The 26852-nt window shown below is 34.9% G+C and overlaps 1 long non-coding RNA gene across 1 annotated transcript; it reads right to left on the reverse strand.

The window, feature by feature from the left end:
• Positions 1 to 1114: 1114 nt before the first annotated feature.
• On the reverse strand, positions 1115 to 26852 carry LOC145692283 (uncharacterized). Its single transcript, XR_014132617.1, has 6 exons — positions 26787 to 26852; positions 19518 to 19574; positions 13103 to 13120; positions 10353 to 10458; positions 4475 to 4539; positions 1115 to 1234 (listed from the first exon to the last, which is right to left on the reverse strand). It is a non-coding gene; the product is annotated as an uncharacterized LOC145692283 (long non-coding RNA).

Below are 26852 nucleotides of genomic sequence, written 5' to 3' on the forward strand. Positions count from 1 at the left end.
TAGTGAACTGGGACACGCCGAGTTAATTTGACAATTGTACTGTGTTAGTGGAAGTAGTTTCCTCATTGAAGTGTCTTATCACCTCAACATCTGTTATCTTGGAGCGGGCGGACCTTGCCTGATCTTCAACATTTTTAAAACCTGCTAAACCTCTGGAATCAACGAGTTGCTGTGCTGTTATTCACTGCATTCACCTTTCACATGACGAATGTTTTGGGTTCCTGCCACAGAAATCTGACCGAGTTCCAATTCATACAAAAAAGTTAATGTGTCGGATATTGTTGAGCACTCATTATCAATGCCTCTAAGGACTAACTAAAGATACTGACAAAGTGACGGTCTCCGCGTTAAATAGTCCGTCTGTTGCACTACATCTTAGGCCAGGTTGATGTTTTACTTACAGCCCATCACAGCGTATACACGCGTCTCATGTTTGGCTTGTGGAAATAAGGCAAGACGAATTCCAGGCAAAATAACAGTATTTTGAGACAAATAAAAGCCATTAAAACTTATTTACTTAACTGTTTTGTATTACAAGTTAACATTTACTGGGCGTAAATATAAATAAAAAGCTATTCCAATGTATATAATTAAAAATACATTTATTTGTACTTTGTTGGTATATAATACAACTGATAAAATTCTATACATAAAATTTACATTTACAGTTATACTATATATATATATATATATATATATATATATATATATATATATATATATATATATATATATATATATATATATATATATATATATATATATCCTTACTACACTTTCCATAAGGAATTTCCTAGATAATGTTTGTTTAGCGATGAATATAAATTTGATTTTCTTAAATTTTAATATTTATAATGATACAAAGTTGTTTTGAATCAAATTACTACTACAAAAAGTATATTTTATTTAACTTTCAACTGTACTATTTTATACTAATTCGTGATAGAAACCTATGTAGCCAGAGGGTAGATAAAAATATCTATAATAAATATATACATTGAAATTACTGTAAGAAAGTATTAGCCTAATCAATACATCATAGACTGGAAACAGATGTAGAATTAACATTTATTTTAATTAGAATATTAAGCACAAAAATATATTTCAAATATATTTATCCTCTCCTGTTATTAACACCAAGCATATTAGGAAATACTCTTAACATTACAGTGAATATGCTAATAATTTTCCATACATTAGTGATGTTTTCTGCATTTGGCTGGTTTACGTACATCTGAAAAGGAAAATAATGTGTTTTGAAGGTTATATATAAAGTAATGTAGCTCACAAACAATGACGAAATATGCTCTGCACCCACATGAGTAAAGTACACCCTGTTAATTTTCATGTACTTCGTGGACTATTGTAATGAATGTAATATTTGTATTCTTTTCACGGGAATTAAAATTACTACTTCATTAGAAAAAACTTTTTTGGTGGCAAAAGTAGCTGAACGGAACCACAGCCTCTTTAGTTCGCTTAGGAAGTAAGTAGACAACTCAATTCTATTTTCTGTGATGGGGCATATACGCCCAGAATATGTTACGAGAACTAGCCAGTAGGAAGTAACTTAATGTTTTAATTATATGTTTAAATTAACAGTGCAAGAGAGTAAAATATATGTCTGTGTAACGAATTAATGAGAAAGTGGAAATACATCAAATCCGGAAGAAAATGATGGACTGCTGAAGAGATTTTTTCCTATAGAGTCAGCAATGAGAATGTGCCACATAGAATATTGCAAATGAATATTAATGTATACACTATGTGATCTAAAGTATCCGGACGCCTGGCTGAAAATTACTTACAAGTTCGTGGCGCGCTTCATCGGCACTGCTAGAGTTCAATATAGTGTTGGCACCACCCTTAGCCTTAATGACAGCTTCCACTCTCGCAGGCATACTTTCAATCAGGTGCTGGAAGGTTTCTTGCGGAATGGCAGCCCATTTGTCACGGAGTACTGAATTGAGGAGAGGTATCGATGTAGGTCGGTGAGGCCTGGCACGAAGTCGGCGTTCTGAAACATCCCAAAGGTGTTCCCTGGGTTTGAAGTCAGGATTCTGTGCAGGCTAGTCCATTACAGAGATGTTATGATCGTGTAACCACTCCGCCACTGGCCGTGCAGTATGAACAGGTGCTCGATCGTGTTGAAAGATGCAATCGGCATCCCGAATTGCTCTTCAACAGTGGGAAGCAAGAAGGTGCTTAAAACATCAATGTAAGCCTGCACTGTGAGAGTGCCACTCTAAACAACTAGGGATGCAAGTCCCCTCAAGAAAAACACGACCATACCATAACACCACCACCTCCGAATTTTACTGTTGGCACTATACACGCTGACAGATGACGTTAATCAGGCATTCACCATACGCACACCCTGCCATCGGATCGCCACATTGTGTACCGTGATTCGTCACTCCACACGTTTTTCCATTGTTGAATCGTCCAATGTTTACGCTCCTTACACCAAGCGAGGCTGCGTTTAGCATTTCCCTGCGTGATGTGTGGCTTATGAGCAGCCGCTCCCATGAAATCCAAGTTTTCTCACCTCACGCCTAACTGTCATAGTAGTAGGAGTGGATTCTGATGCAGTTTGGAATTCCTTTGTGATGGTCTGGATAGATGTCTGCCTATTACACTTTACGACCCTCTTCAACTGTCGGCGGTCTCTGTCAGTCAACAGACGAGGTGGGCTTGTAAGCTTTTGTGCTGTACGTGCCCCTTCACGTTTCCACTTCACTATCACGTCAGACACAGTCGACCTAGGGATGTTTGGGAATGTGGAAATCTCGCGTACAGACCTGACACAAGTGACACCCAATCACCTGACCACGTTCGAAGTCCGTGAGTTCCGCGGAGCGCCCCATTCTGCTTTCTCACGATGTCTAATGACTATTGAGGTCGCTGATAATGAGTACCTGGCAGTAGGTGGCAGCACAATGCACCTAATATGAAAAACGTATGTTTTTGGCGGTGTCCGGATTCTTTTAATCACATAGTATATGTTTGTGTATATACCATGTAAGGAATCTATATATAACCAGTTGGTGAAAATGCATTTGAATTATTTTTCTTCTCCAATATACTATAGAAGACTATACATTTAATCACAGCCAGACGCAACAAGTATCAATTAAAATGGAAAAAACAAAAGCGTAATTAGGCATATATATTCGATCCAGAGATGAATATTGAAGACCCCAGAGGAACGGGAATGGGGAATGTCGGAAACTTCATGACGAGGAACTACATAACTTATACAGTTTACCAAACATTGTTAGGGCCATCAAATCTAGGAGGCTCAGGTGGGCAAGCCATGTAACCAAAATGGAAGAAAGTATTAACGCTTTCAAAATATTAACTGTTAGACCAATCGGAAAAGCGACCATTAAGAAGATCTAGACGCAAATGGGATGTCAATATTAAGATGGATCTCGCAGAAATAGGGATACAAAGTGCAAACTGGATCCAGTTGGCTAAGGATAGAAGTCAGTGGAGAGCTTTAGTGAACGCGGCATTGAACCTTCGGGTTTCATAGACCATAGAGTTAGTATATATATATATATATATATAGACACAAAACGAGTAGTAGATGTGTGTGTATATAGTAAAAGAAAACTGGTATGCTCCTAAGCTCATTCTCCTACTATGGTAGATTAGATGTTGAAAACTTCCATCCTATACGTATTCTCTGATCAGTTTCGATTTCTTCAAGAAGATACATAAAATTCAATTTTGCGTACTCTACATGAAATCATAAATTAATCTTTAACTATAACATGTACAATTATAGCTATGTTTATTGGATACTTTCTGAGAATCTGACAGTTTGCGGAACAGGCAGGCTACGAAATCAGAATAATTCACACTAAGTGAAAAGGTTAAAAAATCACACATCATATTTGTTAGTTCGTCAGAGAACTATGCATTTGATGCATATTTTATCTTAGAGTCTTATTTTGCTCTTCAGGCTAAAGACGATGAGAAGTGAATATGGTAGTAAAATGCCTTAAATGAGATTTAAAAAGACAGATCTTACTATTACCAGTCCAATACCTTTGACCGCTAGAGTACGCTTTAAGGGTTTTATTTAACCTTATTAAAATTTGAATTCATTGAATTGAAATTGAAATTGAAATTGAATTGAAATCGTTGAATTTGTTACAATTTCCTGCTTTGCTATGTGTTGAATAGTTTTTGAAAATATTGTATTTTTTCGCATTCATCATGGTATATTTCATTCTTCCTTGTAATACATTTCCCTGTAACTATGAATTTAAATTTTCTTTTGTTCTCAAATAAATAATCACGATGTGGTTTATGAACGTTCTTTCTCCTGGAAAGAAGGTTACGTACTTAGGGAAATATTTTTGCAAACCTGGAGGTATTAACTAATGTTATCAAAGTGTCATACATTAGTTATAATTGAAATAATGAACTGTAATAAATTTCCACTTCAGGTTCAACCTCTTACCTTTTTAGATTCTCCAAGTAGACACATTAGTTGGTCGTGAATTGAATCACATTCCATAGGAACGGCTGAAAAAAATTAAAATGATAGTTTAACTTATGAATTTAAAAATAAGTAATGAACTGTACAATATTATAGTGATTAAGGGGGCCGCGGTGGCTCAGTAGTAGAGCGTTCACCTCTGGTGCTTGGGGTCTCGGGTTCGATCCCAGCCCTCGCCAAGTGAACTTTGTGGTGGACAAACACCGTGTGCGTGGGTTTTCTCGGATTTCTCCCGTTTCCTCCCACTTTCTTCCTTCCACCATTTCATTCATTACTCATCACCACCGTCTCCTTTAGCCTAACCGGCATAACCGTGGGACGTAAAACTCAAAGATTTCATTTCATTTTCATTATAGTGATTAAACAGTGTTGTATCACGGAAAGCAATTTAAATTTTACAAAGCACACTAGAAGTGCTTTGAAAAAGCAAACAGTAGAAAGCTCAAAAAGGATTGTAATGTGTACTTTCAGAAACATTTGAAGTTCTTCCATGCATACTACTAGAAACAATTGGTTTTACCTGCAATTAATGACTTAGACGTCTCATACATTCTATCTCTCGTATAAAACCTAATTGTTATATAGAGACATTCCCTATTCTTATTACTTTTATTATTGCTGATTGCATACTTAAAGTCAAAAACAGATAAAAAACAGACTAGAAAAATCCAGTGTTTGCCTTGGAAAATTTCTGCAAGCAATCTGTTACTCGTCTATCTTCTCGTACACTATTTCCAAAAGTAACGAAACTGTAGCTTTCAACAACTCAATACTTCGACGTAGTTTAAAACAGTCTTTTTCTTCCAAAATATTTTATCTAATGGATTGAGATTTAAGTCTGCAGAGGCCAATCAATAGTGTTCAAACAGTGTGATCAATGTCGGTTTGCAAGTCGAAACTAAGCCCTTTTGGAACATCAAGTTTATCTTTTAAAAAAGTGTTAAGGTCTGCACTATAGCTCTTGCCCTTTGACTTACAGGAACGCAATTGTGACACATTCATACGACACTCTCCACCAAACGTTCAGTGATGGTGGACAATGCATGATTCCACTTTAAGAAAATTTTCATTAATACAGCGGGAGATAGTTATTACCATAAAGTCGATGATTCTGACGATTTAATTCCATTTTCACACGAATTATTTTTATCAGTGAAGATAATCTGTCATTCACATGCTGCAACGATATCTTCACTCTTATGCTTCTTACGTAACGTACAACTACTGTTGCTCTTTAATGTTTCTTGGATATACCAGAAGGCAATAATAATAATAATAATAATAATAATAATAATAATAATAATAACCCCAAGTGGATCATTTCCAAAGGCCAATACAATGAAAACTACTATACCTGACTAACTAACTAACTCTATGGCCTATCGAACCCGGAGGTTCAACGCCTCGTTCACAAAAGCTTCTGTTGACTTCTGTCTTTAGTCACCTGGATTAAGTTTTTTCTACTTTGTGTTCCTATTTCTGCGAGATCCATCTTAATACTATACTCTCATCTGCGCCTTGGTCTTCCTAATGGACGTTTTCCGATTGGATTTCCAGTCAATGGATTTTACTTTATCTAGTTAAGCAAAATAGGCACCGTCAACAACCACACTTTCTTGCTATCGCTCAGCCAACGATTGAATTTCGTGTTGAAAGAAGTTTGGAGGCTGCTATATAGAGACATCCTTAAACTCACATTGCATCACTTGATAATCAGGAAAAGCCTTCTTTCAGAAGAAATGATTGAATGCACATAGAGATGGTAGTCAGTGGGGGATATGGTGGATGAAGAAGCGTTTCATACAGCAACTCACAATGAATATTTAATGTCCTTCAACAGACATTAGCGCTTGCAATAACGTCCAACATGAAAACATCATGCCTTTTGAATATGGATTCTTGCAGCCAAGGTTGCAATATATTTCATGAATTTCAACACTGTAACGATCCCCATTTATGGTTTCGACTCGACAGAGAAAGACATGATGGATCAACTACATTATAGATCACCGTACACACCACAACATCTTGTAGATGTTTTAAAACTGTTTTGGATTTATACAACCCTTGTCCTGATAGTTTATGATTGTCATAGTAGATACATTTTTTAATCGAAAGTGGCAATCGATGCAAGAAACGTTCTTGATTATTTCTTACACTAAGAGATGGCTATTCTAGTTGGCCGGTGTCAACTCATGTGGCACTCATTAGTCCAAATATTTCAGCTTACTGATTGCTCGGAAACGTCGACCGATAGTAGTATGGATGTTTTATGATGTTTTGGATGTTTTAAGTCGTTTCCAATGAAACAAATACTTTACCGGGGGTTTATTTCCACGGTGTTCCTAAGGAGCTCATTTGAACATGATGTTGGTACCTACTGAATTTATTTCACAACTGTGTGTTACTAAAAGAAAATTTGACTAACGAGCAGCGAATGGTGCGTTCATTCGCCATTCCTGGCCCAAATTCACTGCTTATGTTTTTGCAGCTTGCAGTGTAAAATATCTCAATTTAAATTGAAAAAAAAATCACTAGCAATTTTTCATGGTGCACTTTTATACGACCCTCTTCAACAACGCACTGTCTTCTGACTGTCTTGTTACCGCTATTCTGTTTCTGGATGTGTACCAAGAGTGTGACTTTAGACATGTGACCTTAGGCCATCCCTATGTTGTGTTGCTGAGAAGAGTTTCCAACCAGACGTCAAAGTGAATATTCTGTCCCACAAGTTTAGTATCTTACTCGCATTTACTGATAACAGCATATAAACTATTCATTAACTTTCGCATGCACTCTTTTTATCCCTAGGATATTTTATGATTCGAAATTTTAGTTTTACTTTTGTTGTGTATGAATACTGTTGTGTCTCATTCAACATCATATTAATTTTTCTCCCATCACTCTTACAGTTATTATATCATATACAATATGTGTTTTCATTACTTTCGATTTCAGTTGGTTTTCAGAGTTATTCTCACACTGTAGCGAATACGTATATATGCTGTATAGTTTTCTTCATAATTACCCCTTAATAACCAGAAAACCAAAAGGTTTCTTTAATTGTGCGTCACATTCTTTGTGGTGAAAATTACACTTGCTGTACTAAGATTCTTTCTGTAGAAGGAAATTTCTTCAACTTTTCTGGGAAATAGCTTTAATGGTAGTTATGTAGTTTTGTGTCATGTATAATCTCTTCTTATAAGATATCATCCCAGGACGATGTCTCGTTTTCCCATAGCTCCTTTAAACTTTCTTATTTGCCCCGGTTTTATCAGCTCAAAATCGTCCACTCCTGTCTTGCTATTTGTTTAACCCGATCTGAACGATATATATACAGGGTATTTCAGATAAAATGTCCAGTGCTTATAAATCCGAAACGGCTGAGAATAAAAAGATGAAACAAAAACTGAGATAGGAAAATGTCATAGGGCGCATCACATGTTTCAAATGGGAACATGTATTGAATCATACCTCATTCAATAGTCTTTGAAATACGAAACAACTTTTGTAGAAAACAATTTTCGATTTGGGGCACCGTTTTCAAAATGGACGCAAAAAGTCATGTATCAGTTTGAAGTTGGCACCTAGGCCCCCTTCACTGAGTTTCCTGAGGGTCACCACAACAACACCACTTGATATGCTTTATCATCGTTTCTATCTCAGTTTTTGTTTCATCTTTTTATTCTCAGCCATTTCGGATTTATAAGCACTGGACTTTTTATCTAATATAGGACCCACTTTTTGCGGCCATTTAAAAACGGTGGCCCAAATCGAAAATTGTTTCCTACAAAATTTGTTTCGTTTTTCAAGTACTATTGAATGACGCATGAATGATGAATGACGTATCGTGTTCCTATTTGAAAATTAGAAGTTGGCCCCTGGGCCCCCTTGAAGGAGGGCCCTGGGAGTCACTACAACAACACCATGTGATGCGCCCTATGACATTTTCCTATCTCAGTTTTTGTTTCATCTTTTTATTCTCAGCCGTTTCGAATTTATAAGCACTGGACGTTTTATCTGAAACACCCTGTATAGTAGTTCCCTTTGATTCTTCAATTAATATTGAGAGTGGGAAGTCCTTTTTTCCCGTTCGAACCTCGAACTTTTTTAGCTTTATTTTCCAAATTAATGTCTTGCATAACCTAAAGGAGGTATCTATTCTAACAAATAGAAACTAATTCAAAGTAAGCAAAGAACTTAGTGGAGGGACTAAGTATCTTCTTTAACATCACTCTTACAATAAATCAATGTGCGTATATGATGTTTGAAGTTTTCTTTAACTTACTCGAGAGGTTAAAATTACCGCACCCAAGGGCCCAAACTGTTCCCGCTGTTCAGGAAACTACCAAAATTAACCTTCTTCCGCTGGACCGAGTTCAACGCATACCTGCTGCGGGATCTCAAGTGTAACAATGAAGGTTCTAGTGCACGAGTACAGAAGTGTAATCCACGAGTTAAATCTCGACAACCTGAAATACTTCTAGTCCCCCATGAACATTGTAAACGAAGTATTGCGTGTATGATATTGCATATAGCCAAAGACATAAAGGTTCCAACGACCGTTTATGGTGTTAATGAAAAACACTGACTTTAGAGAACTTAGAACTGTGAAATTTTAAATTAATTGTTCCACTTTTCATCACGCTTTTCGGATCGTTCATGATTTTAAAGTGCGCCTGATAACCCTACGTAATGCGGACCCACCTCACTCTTCGTTTGAACACAAGACGGCCTTAAAGGTATCTAATCCAGCCACTTATTTATTTCAGGCTGTTCTTACGCCGAAGTTTGTCATAGCAAAGTGTGTTCGTCTCCCTCCTCGCTCGACGACTGTTATCCCTTTGACCCTGAAAAGCATAGTTCAATTGAACCAAATAAAACATATCTACGTTATAGGACAAACAAGTTGAATATCACAAATGAGACGCTTTTGTTACTACTGTATATGATCAATATTTTCACTTTATTCATTAGAACCCGGTTTTATTCCAGGTAAAGATTTATGAATTTGAATCATAACTAAAGCTGGATTTATCGTACATGTATATAAACTCGTTGCTGCAAAACACAATTCAAATCTAAAGAAAGAAACAAATCAAATCGTACATAACACAGCCAGTCAAAAATAAAAGTTCTGTGTATGGGGCTCCAGAGCATGGATTTGATGTATCTTGTTACACAGAATCAAAATTTTGAAATACCTTGGGGTCTGTTGCCACATATTTTTTTTTGCATAGCTATGTTACGTGTATCCCTTCTATTCAAAATCGCTCAAGTTGTTCGCCCATAACAAAAAATTGACAAGGTAAATCGTCCTGGGATTTCAAAATTTGAATTTTTTTTTTGTAACAAATTCATCGAACATACCCAGGGATCGGGTGCACAAAATTTTTACTTTTGTTTCTGACTGTATAATCAGCCAATTATAAATAAAACCGTGATTATTTTAAAAGTGAAGTTTCTTTATCAATTATAATTTGATGTCCAAACAATGATTGTTTGCATATTACCTATAAGTTAACCAGATCGCCGACATAGTGTGTGTCGTATTATCATGTACAGAAGTAAAGATACATATAATCAATTTTTTACACACGAAAACAATAGCTTGTACACTAGTAAACGAGGATAATAGGATTAAATCTTACTTGTCTTCCTTGGAGACTATTTGTACATTAATTCTATGTATTATCTTTACACGTCATTTAAAAATATCTTAATTAATTTACGTATAAAAATAGTTAATTGCTATACTTCGTTCCGTAAATAAAATATATTTCCTATTTATCAAGCAAAAAATCAGGGTATTCTCTTTTGAAGTGAAACAAATTCTTACCTTCAATTCCATTGGGCAAACATGAACTCACTAATCTTTGGACTAAGGTGCGCAACGTAGTGAAGTCCATCATGCGAGTACTGTCAGATTGACTCAGTATTTGCATCTGTTGGCAAATACAAAACACACATAATATATATGCATAAAAGTTTTAATGAATAATTTAAGAACAAAGAGTCCGGGCTTCAACCTAGATCACTTTATCCAAGACAAACCACGACTTCGGCAGCCTCTCCTCCATTTCATGTATTAGAGACCATTGTGTTTTAAATTTCAGTTTTTATAGTGTTAACCCTTAAGATTTATTTCAATTTCAGTTTCTTTTATTTCTTAAATTTGAACTTAAAAATAATGTTACTTCAAATTATTTTAATTTACTAGGCGAATTATATAAATTATGTAAAGCATAGGAACAGGCCATGACATACTGACGTGCCACTGAATTAGGCATACCTGACTGTTAGAAATTCTCACACTGCCACGTCCACATATATGTTGATCCGAATACTCGCATCGAGGGTATAAAAGAACATCTGTAGATTGTTGATCCTGGTCGAAATTGGCACTCCATTTCAGAGGTTGCGAATGAACTGGAGTTCTCGCTTGCTAGTTTCAAGGTAATGTCGAGATTATGCAAATGTAGTGAAGACGCCCTGGAATCAGTTAAAATGTATAGGTCAGTGCACCCTCAATGAACGAGACTGCGCCAGTTGAGGCGCATCGTGTAAGTCAATAGAGGCCAGACCCAGTTGCAAATCGCATCTAAGCTAAATGAAAGTTCCATTCGAAGTGTTAGTGCACGCATAATTCAACGTTCTCTGCGTCGTCTTGGCTTCAGAAACTGCAGACCAACCCAAGTGCCTCTCCTCACAGGGCGCCATCAGATTCCACGTCTTGCATGGGCTCGAAGACACAGGGATTGGGAAATGGATACGTGAAAACAGGTAGCCTGGATGAGTTACAATTTCTGTTGGATCGCGCCGATGAGAGAATCCAAGTCTGGCGATATCAGCGTGAGGGAATGGATCCCCTATGTCAGAGTGGTACAGTGTAAGCTGGTGATGGAATGTTTTCAGTTGGGCATCATTCGAACCATTATTCTACATAAGAGGGTCCCTGAATCTCAATCTGTATATGTATATCCTGGAGGACTATCTACGTCAATTCATGGCCATGATTAATGGCACCAGGTCGGCATTTTCCACCGAAACAACTGTCCAGGCATCAGATCTCAGACACCACAGAGTGGTTTTAAGAAATTTCTACCAATCTCCAGTTAATGCAATGCCCCTCCCGCAGCCCAGATTTGAATTCAGTGGAGCATTTATGAAATGTCGTGAAAAGGACAGAATGGTGCAGATAGCCACGAACAGTGACTGCCATGGATTACTCATAGCACGGTTTTCAATATCTTCAAACGACGTCCAGAAGATGTGGGGTCATTACCTTGCTGTCTCGCTGCAGATAAGGCAAAAGGTAAATCGACATGGTACACGATAGGTGTGCATTATTCAGTCGCAGGTCAATATAAATTTAATGCCAATGCGTAGGTAGAGTTAAGGATCTACGCTTACTAGGAAGGACAGGCATATACTAAAGGTAGTATAGCAAATTCCAGGCTTCGACAACATTTAACCTCCTTCCCTGAGTTTCCCCGGGTATCAGGGGTGAAGCCCTGAGACGAATTTAAATGAGAGTAGAACAAGAAACAATTCCTACTCCTAGCGAGGATCTAACACGAATCTCCAAGTTGCTAGTTAAATGTCTTAACTACTTCTCTACTGCCGCTTATTTTACATTTATTTAGTTCATAATGTTCAATAAGCGATGCCACTTCTAACACAACAATAATAGTGTTTCTTCTTACTCTTATAATAAACCAATCATCTAAACGTTCGAGTTTGCTTTAATAAAAGAGAATTTAAGACGAAACAAATATATGCTTAGCTTCAACGACAGCATTATGATCTGAAACTTTGGCAACAGTGATAGAGTAGACAAAATTTCTCTTACATTGGAAAAGTCAAGTCAATGACAATTAATATTGTTTAAGGAATCTAACAGTTTTATTGAATCAAGGCGCTTTAATAGTGCGTGAACAGAAAAGATAATATTACAAAAGTAAATTATACGTACTGTAATAATTGTAATTTATTCTACTGGAAAATATACTAAATTATTTTGGGTGTGCACTAATTAACATACTAGTTTTTTCTTTGAAAAAAAGAACCTATTTTATTCGTGTCTCACATGGGTTCGTCTTAAAAAAGAACCAATTTTATTCGTGTTTCACATGTGTTCGTCTTCGTGTTTCACATGTGTGACTCTACGTAGTTCTTTTGTCGGTATACGATTAGCTTTTGTGCCTTCAGCGAGACAGGAATTTTTGGATTCCCAGTTGGATCTCATATAGTTATAAACCTAACTTAAGCTGGACGTCCACGTTTCATGTATTCTTGGTGCTGAAGATGCTGAAGAAACCAATCTTTCTAACTGTGATGGTAAAGATACAAGGACTAAATCAAAATGCCAGTGCCTCCGATGAATAAATTTAGTAAATAATATAATTATGGGTATCTAATAAGTATAAAATATATCTTACCTTAATAAATTATAACACTTTATTCATTTTTAGTACTGTTAGCCTTTTTGAACATAATCTTTGGGGCATAACTCTAAATAATTCAGACTGTTTTACTTTTATATGCTTGATAGTTTAAAATAGAACACATATTGATATAAATACTCACCATACACGTTCCAAAACACTGAAATAATAAAAGAAAATAAATCCTTACCAATATGTAACATTTAAAACACAGTTCTGACCAGAACAAAATGAATTATTTAATTACTATACGTTTTTTGTTACAGTTTCAAGAACCAAACATCCTTTTCATCAGACATTGAGAAAAGACAGATGACAGCAAATCTTATATCTGTCTTTTCTCAATGTCTGATGAAGAGAGTTAGGTCCTTGAAACTGTAACAAAAAAAGTATAGTTATTAAATGATTCATTTTGTTCTGCTGAGAACTGTGCTTTAAATGTTATTGTGATTATCCAGAACCATGGAGTTTATTTATTACCAATATGTACTATATAGAAACAAGATAGATGTCAGATTGTTTACAATTAAGGTCAAACAATAATATATAGTAACAAATTTAAAAGCTAGATATTGTTATAACATGAATGCATATATAGCTAATCAATGATAGCAGTAGAAACATAAACTAATAAATGTCGTAAGGATAAAGATGACTTATTCATATACACGCAAATTATTAAGATCTTTGAGAGTGAATGGTAAAGCAATGATCTAAAAGTAGAAGTCAATAACTATAGTTACCACGATAGATTGCAAAATGAAAACTATAATCGCGAGACTCTAATAGAATCCAATCGTTGGCAGAGTAAATATTTATCATTGTGACCAGTGGCGTAACTAAAGGCTTGGGGACCTTCCCAGACAGCGTGAAGTGGCTCCCCTTCTCTACGTCCCACTAAACGATTTGGGGTTCCCTGATAGCTTGGGGCCCTCCCGTAATACGAGGTTTGCGGGGCCCTTATTTACGCCCCTGATTGTGACTATATCACAAAATTGGCTCAATGACCATGACTGTTCCTTGTTCTTACTGTTTGAGAGATTCAGAATTCCAAGGGTAATTGTGCATTTCAGTTTAGCAATCCCGAAGTCTTTCAATCAGGGAAAAATAATGGATTTTCCAAAAGACGTCGTTCTCTTTATCCGATTATGACCATAACTTTGAGTTTGATGTGGTCCTGTCTGTTGCAGTTGCAAGTCCTGTCTCATGTTCAAATCATCTCAAGCATTGCTATTATTTCTGAAGAGGAACTCTATAGTTATTTGAAAATCATCGTTTTTATCATAGACTACCTTCCCCTTTGCCAAGGATTTGTACTATCACAAATATTACTCCAACCTTCATCGTTCTATTGTACTTTTTACGGAATTTAAAATGATGATATGAACAGAAAATAATTCACTACTATATAAGGAGGAGTTATACAAACCCAGTTAAATTTCTTGGACTCTGAAACTATTAGGTGACACAAGATGGAAACTGATGGAAACTTCATCACAAATGGGTCAAAATCCAATAGAAAATTGTATCAAATTCTAAGAACTACAAAATTTCAATAAGAATTTGGAAAGCCAGAACACTTTACGGGATAATTTATTACCTTCAAGTAACCTGTTTAATCCTCAGGTACACCAAATGAAACTATTTTCTTCTAGAAAACAGAAAACATATATGTGTAAATACTACATCTTTAACTAGAGCATGGAGGCACATTACCAAGGGATTAAAAACTGCACCGAGAGACGTGTTGTCATCTGCAAACTTTACGACTTTATGCCAGCTGATTACCTCATTTCCTTTCTTTAATCAGTGTAAAATCTATTGCTAAAAGAGCTTGGATCTCTCAGCATGCAGAAGTTGATACTTGCCCAAGTAGCATCTCCTAGCTCTGGTATTAAGCAAACGAAGCAAATTGTCTGCCTAGTATCGTCGCTCTAAGAGATTATTTGACGAATACAAAGAGCAGGGTGCCTAGACTAGAAGCAAGGTATGCCAGGAACATTTAGGATCTTTGGTTATTGCGTGCTACTATACCAGAACATTATACCAGGACTTAAATAATTAAAAAAAATCCACATTAACGAATCATTATGAGACGAAACTGTATTATTGTATACATGTGTTTTCAATCGTACAGAAAAACGAAAAGCTTAACTCAATGTTCATCTACGAGACTATGTCCTGAGTGAATAGTTGAAACTATTAGAGTAGTAATCGTACCTCAGTATTACCTGATTAATGAGCTCATTCTGTTATTATGAGCACTGTAATGATTCTAATTTATTTGAAAATTCATTAAGGTATCTTATCAGTAATTGCATTTCGTTTAACAAATTTAGTGCTATTTTAATCTCTATGCTGTTCTATTGCATTTGTATCATATATTACGCAAGATATAATATATTAAGGACCAATTTACATTAATGTATAATTTATCGAAGTATATCTTAGTAATCAATAATGTGTTGTAATTTTCATTAATTTATATACTATTCACATTCTACGTGTAAAACATTAATTATTAGATGCGTAATAGAGTCAAACGTTACATAAGAAATGTCGATTGTGGTTTGTGTAATTCCCTGCTGAGCTAACTAACTTCGTTACACCCGAAGGCCTACCAAAGTTCTCCATTGATTTTGTCCTTAGGCAAATGGATCCAGTTTCTACTTTGTATTCGTATTTTGTGCGATTCACTTTCTAAATTTGAGATATTCTTCTTTGTCGTTAGTTATTAACTACCTTTATAAACGTCTGAGAAACTATATAGTAAGTTTGAAACATAAATGTTTTTTCAAATGGTAAGTCTTCTCTGGTGAAGATAACATATATCTTCAGTAGAACTTTTATAGAAGAGATGGTAGAAGTGTTCGCGTTTATCTCAAGAAGATCGGTGCTCAGAGTAAGACATAAGTGTTTCTACTTTGTCAATTAAATTACTTTTTTGAGGGTTGTTTGAGTCCAAGTATATGGTCTCTGTTGGGGAATGATAAATCTTTTTCAATTTGCAAAACTATTTGAAGTTATTGATACTGAGAATTTAAAACCAGATGTCTAGTTGAATAAGTTGTCATTTCTTCAACATATTCTAAACGCTACTCACAAGAAAAAAAATGGGAATCTTTGAAATAGAAGGGTACTCATCGTTAGAATCAGGTTGTGTTAAATTGTTTTTATAGCATTTGCAATGTAAGACTGATAAATCAGAACGACTAGAGAAACTCTAACAAAGATGGTTAACATTTCTTGTTCATTGGTTGTGAAACAGGAGTTTCCGGTGTCCGAAGGTTATAAGACGATATCGTGAAGAGCAAAACCGGATACACAATGGATCAACTATTGACAACAGAAGTGATTTTATTTCTGTGAACTTGCAAATAATGGAATCAGTTTTTGTCAACAGTAAAGGGCAAGATGTTAATGTGTTCAAGAGAGTGAAGAAAAGCGAACATGCTTGTCAAGAAAATCAAGGATTTTTTTTTAAAGAATACATATTGTCGGGAAGGAGTTCTTATCGAATTTCATTAGAAACATAAGAAAATCTCAAGAATCGAAGTTGTTGAAAGGATACTTATTATATTATTATTATTATTTGGAAAGCAGGGAGCAATTTAGTTTTTAGAAGTAGTTCAGTTTCAGTTTCAGTTATCTTCCTTACGGGAGATTTATATAAAGGATGTCCCAACCTTAGAGCCCTGTAGACTGCTTCAGTAATGTTGTTTTAAATGAAAATTGTTTAAAATAGATTATGCATTAAGATGGCTCGTGCCAAAATGGCTGAATTAGCCTGTTTTAATTATAATTGTTTGTCACACTATTAATGTAATAAGGGAAGATAAGCGGCGCATGTACATTTTGAAATTTAATAACAGTATATTAAAATTGTAACAAATAACAAAATTGTCAAAAATATTGAAATGTAAATAGTAAAAATTGAATAAAAACTAAGAGCAAAGATCCCCAATACTTAGTGTTTACAGCGCCATCTCTCATCCTACAAGTAGCTAGGTAGCTTTGTACTGGTGCATAGTTGCTCCGTTACGTATGGTATTGATTGTTGACAATAGGGTTAATAGGTGCATATTTTTTGGTGAATATGTGTGCCACATTTAGATCCTAGTTGCTAGTAGAGTATTAACAAATATTACGAATATTATTGAAAATGAAATTAATTTTTTGTGGTCTCGCTCGTAGACCAGTAGAGAGAGAGAGAAATATTATGAATGTTGCTAATGTTGCAGTTACATATAGTTTTCTAAGTTAGAGCATTTTTTTATATTTAAATTCTTTGTTTAATGTGGTATATACTGTACGTAACGTTTTCTTTGACGTATAATTTGAATTTTGAAATTCATATAGTATAACACTGTAAGAAATTACATTTATTTAAACTATACTTATTTTACTTATGACGATTATATGAACACCGATATGAGGCGTTCAAAGCACCACGGAACCAAGTTAAATTATCAGAGTTGAGAGAAACAGAGACAAAGTTTGTGCGGTATTCTTAATGCACTTCTTTCTACATTATGAGTTATTCACAATATCTCGACATAATAAATGTCTTAAATCCCTAAAGAAGCGTCAAGTAGAAACCTGAATATGTCCAAAATGATCAAAGATATACAAAATATCTTGTGTAATGAGGGCGCCATGTTTTATTCAATATAATATGATGTGAAAATTAATAACACAGAAAGAAGATGAACATCAAATTACTTACTATGAACGATATTAAAACTAGAACTCAGAAGAATCTATTATTACAAATAAATAAGTAATACAGATAATATAAATGACATTCCTGAATGGTCTGCATCTCTATAAATAAACCTCGCAAGGGATTGAAATCAGGGGCAGATTCAGTACCGACTTCTGGGGGAGGGGCGGTGGGTTGTCATACTGCTACTTAGAGCTACTTTTAAGAGCTTCAAACTCTGGGATGGGTTATATATATATATAAAATAAGAAAGTTTCCTCTTCTGAGGGGGGAATCGCCCCGATCGCCCCTTGGATCCGCCACTGGTTGAAATAAAGATTATGTTTGGAGACATTATTAAGCTGAGGATATTGTGTGTTTATATATAAGTAAAGAACTGATGAAGAAGTAACAGGCGCTTCTCATTAAACTTGAAGCATTTTGCATTATGTTATTGCTAATTCAGTTTACTGCATTGGTATTGGGGACACGGTGGCTCAGTGGTAGAGTGCTTACCTCTTCTGCGTGGGGTCCTTGGTTCGATCTCCGGCCAATCAAGTTTGTGGTGGAAAACATCGTGTCTGGATTTTCTCGGGATACTCCCATTTTCCTCGCAGTTTTTGTTCATGCACTGTTTTTGCCCACGCTGTATTTGCATGCATTGTTTTTGTTCACGCGCAGTTTTTGTTTATGCGTTGTTTTTGTCCATGCGCGGATTTTGTTTGTGCTGTTTTTGTCCATGCTATATTTGCATGCGCTGTTTTTGTCCATGCGTTTTTGTTCATGCTCTGTTTTTGTCCTTGCGCTCTCTTGACCAATACCTTTCCTTAAAATTTCATTCCACCAATTCTTCCATCATCATTGACTTACCTTAAGCATGTCTCCCTTAATCTAAAGGGCATCATCGTGGAACGTTAAACTGATAAACATGCATTGGCATTCAACCAAGTTGTCGTTATAAAGTAATTTACTTGTATTCTCAAGTAAACAACACCATAATATTCAATTTGTCTTTTTTATATTAGTACATCAGTAAAGTATGTAAATCGCCATTTTGGCAATAAGCGGTATATGGGAAGAACTCCAATAACTATTTAGATATACCAAAGATTTTAATGGTTATATTCTACATCTAAACATAGTTTTCTTTATCAATATTCATTATTCTCCATCATGGAATACATCTTAGTTGAGAAACTATAATTATCTCCTTATAGGTTGCTAACATTAGATGGCTCCTGGCTGTTTAAATCAAACGGAGGTTATCATTCTGGAATTTTAAGAAGTGCCATTCGACGTGCACACGCGTGCAATTGCCATTTTCTTAATTCACTAACCTCGTTGACAGTACCGACATCTATTGAGCGAAAACCGTACTAGAACATAATTTAACTGAAGACAATTTGGCAATGCCGACATCTGTTAGACGAGAAACCATACTACAACAAACTTAAATTTCAGAATAATCGTCAATGCCAGTATCTTCATACAGGATGACAAAGAGTGTACTATACATTTTTCTGGCGGACTCTACTTAGCTAAGTTAAATTATTAAATAAAAGAATGGAACGTCGGAATCTATTTCTACGTCATATTGATAGAAAGCTTTTCTTTGCCAAATTTACATACATTTTAATACATAATTTACTATTGACTAAAATGTAAGATTCTTTTTCAGCAGCAACACGGTATTAAGTGCGTATCTGAAGTTTGACATGTTATATGTGATTCTTTTCAAGTATGTCCCACTGAGATTTTAATAAAGTGATCTTAAAATACTTTACATTTTGCGTCTATATAGCATTATATTAAATAGAGTATGAAAATACCATCAGCTTCTATTCGAATTTCTTACCTCATAGTGCAAAGATGGAAATGGCAATCCTAAAGGAATTTGTGGATAATCTGAATTCTGTAAATAAAGATTTAAAAATTCAAGACATTCAGGTGTGATTTGGAAAACGCACATGAGTATATTATGCAATTAAACTAATGTTAACAAAATGTGAGAAATGCTTATTATTGTTTTTAAATATCAACAATGATTTTATTGTTGTTATTACTAAGCCTTATATACATATTGTAAGAAGAATCAATACTTATTACACTGTCTCAGTCAACAATATCAGTAGTTGTCAGTGTTGCCACAGTCCTAGTTCTGGAGTGGGCTGAAAAATAGTACCAAAATGAAACAAAAAGGACTGAATTCATTATTTTATACCAATGTAATACATGGCTCTATACCACGAAACTAAAAGAATTAAAGTTCTAGAACACTCTCCCTTCCCTCTTCCAAGAGTGCAAATTAAGAAAGAGCTCTTTTTAAAAATTACTTTTTAAAAACATCCAAATAGGAGGATGGAAGTAGATGAAACAACTATGGAAGTAGATGAAACTTTTCTCGCACGTACGAAATATAACACAGGGCGCAAATTAAAAGGGAAAACAGTTAATACCTTCGGTATGCATTGTAAGGAAACCAAACGCGTCTCTATTTCAAAGTGACCAATAAACCAAAACGGTATTATGGTCGTATATGAAAAAATATATAAAACGAGGAACAAATCAATCATCTCCGAGTTCGTGTGTAAACAGTACGTTATAATAAAATATTCAAATATAAATCATTGCACATTATTCACGCTTATTTCATGATCGAAGGAGGATAATAGACTGTAAGAAGAATATAAGGTAAGTAAACTGACATAAAACCGGTTCAGGGTTCTAGAACGTTCCTTGAAAGAGATTGCAACACATTATTAATAATTTTAAGTCGCAATGGTATCAATTATTTTTCAAGAGTCCAACACACGATATGTATAACGTGAGATGTAGGAAAAATCTTACTGACACTTTTGAAAATGTGACAAGTAGTTGCTGATTGGTGCTGAATCGGGTAGAACTGTACCAACTTCTTCACAAAAGGGGCTGAAAATGCCAGCGTGATACCAACGGACCAATGAATGACAAAAAGAGCTGAATTTGATACTATTGTACTACGTGTGGCAACACTGGTAGTTGTTATATAAAAGCAATACTAGTTATGAACAAAAGGTTGCTAGATTTCCAAATTTCAGTGCTAAGCAGAATATTTTGAATTACAAAGTTATCTAGCATGTATTTTACAGTATGACAAGATATCATAACTTTAGCATGACCGGAGACCGGAATGAAATTAATACTTTAGATTTGTCTGAATGCTACTGTTTTCCTTCATGATATAGATATAAATTAGGAATATTTTTGAAGCCGTAACTACAAATTGAATCTTTTGAATCATAACAACTTAAAATAGTAGCATTCAACTGTACCTCAAGACTAAGAATGTACGAACTCTTTTATGTATAAGCTATAAAATATGCATTTAAATAAAAGACAAAATAGAATTTCCAAGTGCTAAAGTTAACACTGGGATTCCCAAGAAATAAACATACCTAGAATGCTGGACGGAGTTATTTTTCTTCCTCGACAATTCGTTGACTTTAGGTGGAATTTTGTCCTTGATTGCTTTTACTAAACGCATTAAAGTTCCTACAATCATCATGGTTTACACCACTTAGAAATATTTATAATAATTCTGATATTTTATTTGACTATAAAAATATGATCAACAAACATAGGTATGACATCTTTGTCTTTTTTCACAAAAATATAACCAAATACGAGCAAAAAGAAAATAACTCCACTGTTTTGTTGCTATACATTTCAGTTAGAAAATAATGAAATTACAGAGCATCTCATATCAAGTTAATAATAATAATTGGCAAAACCTCACACACCTCACTTACTGAACTACTTTCTTACACGCGGGTGCAGAATCTCACTGAAGAACAATAATTTTGCATACAGGTACGAGATTTAAGTTAGTGAATAAATCAATATCGAATGAAACTTTGTACAGAGCAATGCATCGCACAGCAAAAACACGTAACTGTATGTATACATTGAACATATGATCTAAGAACTGTATCATTTATTGGTCACAAATCACTAGTGGTGCTAATGAGACGAGGTGGCCAGAATTTGGGTGACGAGATACGAGATGAGACAGATCTCCTACAATATATACTTTTTCAGACGAGGCACTACTTTCACGACACCTTTTCAAGATTTTTCAGAATCTTATCTCGTGGGTGAAACTACAAATCACACGCATACGATTAAACTGTATTTTCCAAAAACTGACTTCTTCCGCACTTTATGCGGTACAAAATTCAACACCACGATCCCTTTTATACTACACTTCATCCTGTAGTATTTGAATTGACTGCCAGGATTTTCTCTTGTGCATTTGTTGCACAATTACTCCAGATACTATATTTACTTGTGCCAGTTCTCTTGGTAGTAACTAGATGCATTCCTGGCGTCTAAGATGATTTCCTACCATTTTGTTATAGAAGACCGAAGTGTTTGGCTGCTAGATTCATAGTGTTCTCAAATGAATGAACATGCCACCTTACAGTGTCTGTTAGCACTGAATATTTATTTGTCGTCTGTTTGACAATGTCCACACCATATGTGCCATTGTGACACTTCATTGTATCTGGAGTTCTGTTTCCGTTATTTGAAATGCCAACATGTGAATGTATTTGCCAAAGACAGCACAATTTCCTTCGCACTCCTTAGGTGTTATTCCAGCATGTTTGCAAACAACAACTAAATACAAATCAATGTTCATCACTTTCAGAGCAGTAAGGCCTTCTCTTATGCACTTTGTTGGATTTTTTTCTAAGTACCTTTGCGAGATTAGCGGAAGTCTAAAAGATGAAAATACATTTTGTCCTTTCCAAATCATAGGTTCATCAACCACATCATTATAGAGTATGATAGCCTCTCATTTTATGTTATGCTTTGTCTTTTCCCATATACAGGGTAGCCCAAAAGTAGATACACAGTCCCGTAAAGATCAACTCATTGCTTTTTATATAATTTCTTATTGTTGTCCAACAGGTACACTTAATTTATTTATCATTTGTTCTTAATGTCTTTTTACTTATATCTTAAGCTCGGAACACCCGAAGCAAATAAACCTATAAGCTAGAATGTTATACTTGATCAATGCAGGGATGTATACGTACTTTTGGGCCATCCTTCATTGAAGTCGCTTTAAAACATATTTAATTTCCTTTTCTATTGCAATAAAGTATTTTACTGATAAGATTTATGAGACTTCGAAACTATATAAAGTTTTCTTCCTCACTTGAAAAGAAAATCATGAAATGTCAAGAACAGCCCAGGACTGTACGACGAGGTTCAGTTTACAATATAGGGGGAATGGTGGCTCAGTGTGCTTACCTTTGGTGTGTGGAGCTCCTGGTTCGAACCAAGAACAAGTAAGTTTCTGGTAGACAACATCGTGTCCGTGGGTTTCCTCAGTGTACTTCCGATTCCTCTCTCATTCCATTATCATTCGCTTGCCTTAATCATCCGCTTCCCTTAACCTAAAGAGTATAATCGTCGGACGTTAAACTGAAGAATTTCTTTTTTCAATAAAACTGCTCTCCATCAGTTCCAAGTAGCATATTTGTCAGTTTTAAATGTCCTGAACTGTTAGACATTTTGCCCAAGGTGCAGTAGATCTACCAGAGGACTTCACAGAATCGATTTCGTGACATTACAATTTTACCCAATGGTACGTCCTAAAGATCAGTCTACAGACTATCTACTTTAGTGTTACATTTTACAAATATACCACATTTATGCGTAATTTAAACGAATAATTAAATTTATTGTATAGTTAGACTGAAACCACTATTTTTAAGTATATTTTAGTCTAGTTTAAACTCTATTTTAGTCTTTACATCTTGCTAGAGTCATTCTCAGTTTAACGTTGGAAGCTTAATTTAACAGAATATTTTCTTTCATTTTTCTAGCAGAAATAAAATACGTATGCTTGTGAGTTGGAGAACTGGACACTGAGTGTATATACAGTTGCAGTAGATGATCTGTATTTGTATTTTCTCGTCAGCTTCAGTCATGCTCCTCCGAATGCATTCCAATGTACATAATTGTCGATGAACAAGTGTCATGCACTAAACCTTCTTATGCCTGACAACCCTTCTTATGCCTGATAGGGCCCTGTTTTTTTACAGCTTTATGATAGTCCCCATATAGTTTCATGAAAAGCTATAACGTGTGCTGACCAATATTCTTATTGTAATTTTACTGGAAGTCAAAATGACTCCAATGGGAATTTAAGATAAATCAAACTAAATCGCATCAAACTATTTAATTAAATATTTGAAATATTGTCATCATATTTGAAAGTGAAACGATTAAAAGTCATGGAAAGTCTTTATCGTCACTCGCATAGAAAGAATTGTGATAAAAAGTTTACCAAAATTACTGAAGAAAGCAAAGTGGAAAAGAAAAGATTTAAGCAGATCATCCTGTTAGTTGTGCAAAAGTCTTCACAGTCAGAATCAGATAGATCAATGAATGGTCGCAATTAAGTTTGAGAACATCACAGTTCGCAAACTTTACAGGTATAATTGAATATTCTGGATAGAAAAAAACATAAGGAACTAATTTCTTCATCGACTACATAAATAGTCAATAATGAAGTAGCAAGTGAAATACAAACTAATCATAAATCTTCTTACAGCACACTATCATTCATTTTTTCATCGCATTACAAACTTGCACTGGAACAGAATTGGGACAGATAGTAAACTATTGTGCGAAATATTAACTATTGCGTAACCAACTGCAATGTTTTGAACAGTAAGGTTGTAATGTTACGAGTTTTGCGGAATGGGAAGTGAGATGAGTACACTGAACGACTTCAGTTACGTTATATTTAAATTTCTCTAAAATCGTGAGAAAGAAGAACTGGCAACAAAATTGTAGATGAATTAAGGTAAATACATGGTTTTGGTGCGACTAAAAATATGTGTTCAGTTCTTTGGAAAGTAAAATTGATTTTTTCAGAAGTGAAGATAATGTATAAGGAAGTTATTTATTTAAGTAGACGGAGAATGTATGTCATATGTAAAGAGAAACAGCATAAAGAAGTGTGGTGCAATTCGAATACAAAGCTAGTTTGTAATGAGCACGTGTGCCTTGTACTAGTCTTCTTTTGACGAGTACTCACAGTCACTATCGCGTCTGGACTTACGAAAGAACTACCACATGGGATCTCAAGCTTCGTCTTGCTCTGAATTGGAATAGATGCAAAAGTACTTTATAAGTACTACATATCATAGGTTGTATAGTGATTTTTTAAAATCTTTTTTTACTCGCATACCCAACCTCTCTGTCTCTCTCAACTTCACCTTGCCAAGTGGTGTATTGTTATATTTCTCATTGTAAACATTTTGAAGAAAAATAAGGAGATAACTCGTGAGAGAATAGTTTTCAACAATTATTCCGATTGATGTTCTTAAACTTAAATCTGGACACGGCGAATTATCAGATTAGTGGCTTTTCTCTATCTCTTTTAGTCTTTAGATCTTGCTAGAATCATTGTCAACTTAATTTAATAGAATATTTTCTCCTCTTTATAGACCAGGAATGCTTGTGAGTTGAATAACTGGAAACTGAGTAGCTAACTCAGCAAGAAACATATGCATAAGTGTAATAGATGATCTCTGTGTTGTTCTGCATGAAGAACAAGAAGGTGTTGTGGTAGGTAAATGTCATATTCGGATAGAATTGAAAGAAAAAATAAGTAAAAGAGCAGTAGATCAACTTTTGACGATATAAGTCGCTAATAATAAGAGAACACATGGTTCAATCATCACAAAAGAAGATAGAAATTAATTAGTTTGATATTTTGAAACCAAACGTAAGTACTTTGTTATTTTGTTTTTTTATGTGGGAATGTTGTTTAAGTGAATGAATTTTCTTTATTATTAATTCAATGAATGAATAAGTATATTATTAATTAAAAAATATTTAGGAGCAACACATTCTATTCCTAAACTCCTTTTACAAAAACTAAACTTAGTCATAATTCTCTAACTAAACATAAGCAAAATCTCTTGCAAAATGTATCCCAGTCATTAAATTGTATGTATGTTAGCGTTTGGATTCGTTTCAAATTGGTTAAATAAACGGAAAAGACGTCACTATATGAGAAATCTTAGTGTATGCTGTGATATACGGGATGGAAGTATTTAATTGCTTTGAAAAGGATCTTCCGGTTTCGATATAAACTCCGTCCTCTCTGTGAATCCATCATTCTGAAATCGATAGAGAAAATTTCGATGTCTGATAATATGACTGAGCTTCAGCGAAGTGGACGACCATGAGTATCAGGGAATGTCGACAATGTGCAAGTTTTATGAAAACCTCAAAAACCAATTTGTTGTGTTTTGCCAGTATTGTAGATTCCGAAAACAACTCTTCATAGGGTTCTGCATAGCTACACTTTCATGGTTATAACGTAAAAATCATCAAAATATTACGAGTGACTGACCATGATCTTTCTAGTTCCGTTGCTTCATGTTGGACAAAGTCACTAAAGATCGTAAATAACTACAAAGAAGTTTGTGCTTTTGATAAAGACTTTTCTTCGAGTCAAACATGTTGACTACCACAACATGTGGGTATATAGCTTGAAGAATTTTTCGCCATCGGCTTTTGAAAACCAATTTTCTTTCATGAAAATAATACCGTATTTCGAGCCAGAGCTATTGCAATTTTTTAAGAATAATTCCTTTTGCTATGTAGTAAGTAGTCACATCATTCCTCATCATAACTAAACGTCGGATCTTTAATCTCTGATGTTTAAAGTATTCTCCCTTGATCATACATAAGTCATAGAGAATCAATTTCCTAGCCCTGTCAAACTTATGATATTAGTCAATTGGATCCTTTTTTGCTCTGGGAGTACATTAGAGACGTCTACGGAACTCTATTGAGCAAGTTTCTATTTTCCCAGGAGAATAATAAACGTTATACACACTACTGATGTTACCTGTTACAGAGTGTATGAACAAGGTAGAATATCATCTTGCATTTCTGTGAACAACCAAAATGCTGACATTCAGTACTGAAAAATGCTACCTTCATTAGTGCCAAACAAACGTTAGTGAGTTGTGGCACGGTTTGACTTTTCAGTCAGTTTTGTAGTACCTTAAAGTCTTAATATAAAGTATTATTCTCTTCTTGAAAAACTTACCAAATTTTCTTCATCTTCCGTCCCATTTGAAGCTGTTAACGCTATAACATCCTCTGAAAAATATTC

Source organism: Thermobia domestica, chromosome 8, assembly GCF_964235325.1.
Source record: "Thermobia domestica chromosome 8, izTheDome1.hap1.1, whole genome shotgun sequence".
Classification (NCBI taxonomy): domain Eukaryota; kingdom Metazoa; phylum Arthropoda; class Insecta; order Zygentoma; family Lepismatidae; genus Thermobia; species Thermobia domestica.